Below are 1,813 nucleotides of genomic sequence, written 5' to 3' on the forward strand. Positions count from 1 at the left end.
TATCTCTTAAAATCACTGGACTCAATTCACCAATAAAAAGACACAGACTAACAGAATGAAAACAGCCTTCTGCTGCATATAAGAAACATACCTCAGCATCAAAGATAGACATTACCTCAGAGTAAAAGATTGGAAAAAGGTTTTCTGAGCAAACAGACCCAAGAAGCAAGCTGGACTAGCCATTCTAATAATATAGACTTCAACCAAAATTAATCAAAAAAGATGGTGAAGGGTGCTTCATACTCATCAATTGGAAAAATTCACCAAGATGATGTCTCAATTCTGAATATTTCTGCCCCAGATGCAAAGGCAACTACTGTCATAAAAGAAACATTACTAAAGCACAAATCACACATAAAACCCCACATATTAATAGTGGAAGACTTCAACATCCCACTCTCACCAACGGGCAGGTTATCCAGAAAGAAACTAAACAGAGAAATAATGAAACTAACAGATGTTATGAATCAAACTGACCTAACATAGCTACAGAACATTTCACCTAAACACAAAAGAAAATACTTTCTTCTCAGAACTTCAAGACACCTTCTCCAAAACTGACCATATACTCAGTCACAAAACAATTCTCAACAGACCCAAAATTTGAAATAACTCCTGTATCTTATCAGACTGCTATGGATTAAAGCTGGGCTTTAATAAAAACAGAAACAATAGAAAGCTTACAAACTCATAGAAACTGCACAGCTCTCTACTCAATGGGCACTATGTTAGGGAAGAAAGGTAAGACTTTTATAATTAAATGAAAATAAGGGCCCAATATACCCAAACTTATGGGACACAATGAAAGCAATGTTAAGAAGAAAGTTCATATTACTAAGTGCTTTCATAAAGAAACTGAAAAGATTGAATATTAGCAATGTAACAGCACACCTGAAAGCTCTAAAACAAAAAGATAAGTAACCACACCCAAGAGGAGTAGATGGCAGAAGATAATCAAATTAGAAACAAAGAGAACAATATAAAGAATCAAAGAAATCAAGAGCTGGTTTTTAAAGAAAATCAACAAGATAGACAAACTTATAACCAAACTACCTAAAAGCCAGAGAGGAGGAGGAGGAGGAGGAGGAGGAGGAGGAGGAGGAGGAGGAAGAGAGACAGAGAGAAACAGAGACAGACAGAGACAGACAGAGACAGACAGACAGAGAGGGAGAGACAGAGAGAGGGAGAATATCTAAATTAACAAAATCAGATATGAAAAGGGGGGTATATAACGACAGATACCTGGGAAATCCAAAGAATCATTATGTCTTACTTCAATTGTCCCACATTATTCTGAAAAACAAACAAACAAACAAACAAGAAAATCCTATATGACACAAAATTGGAAAATGTAAGTTAAATGGAAAATTGTCTTGATATGTAACACTTACTAAAATTAATTCAAGATCAGATAAACTCTTTAAATAGTCTTTGTTGTAGTTTACATATGCTTGGCCCAGGAAGTGGCACTATTAGGAAGTGTGGCCTTGTTAGAGTAGGTGTGGCCTTGTTTGAAGAAGTATGTCACTGTTGGTCATCAATAAGACCCCCTTCTTAACCACATGGGAGCCAGTCTTCTCCTAGTGGCCATCAGATGAACATATAGAACTCTCAGCTCCCCCTGCACCATGCCTGCCTGGATGCTGCTGTGCTCCTGCCTCGATGACACTGGATTGAACCTCTGAACCTGCAAGCCAGACCCAATTAAATGTTGTCCTTATAAGAGTTGCCTTGGTCATGGTTCCTGTTCACAGCAGTAAAACTCTAATTAAGACAGCAGTCCTATAACCCTAAAATCTCCCAAGCCAAAAAA

Source organism: Mastomys coucha, unplaced genomic scaffold (assembly GCF_008632895.1).
Source record: "Mastomys coucha isolate ucsf_1 unplaced genomic scaffold, UCSF_Mcou_1 pScaffold14, whole genome shotgun sequence".
Classification (NCBI taxonomy): Eukaryota; Metazoa; Chordata; class Mammalia; order Rodentia; family Muridae; genus Mastomys; species Mastomys coucha.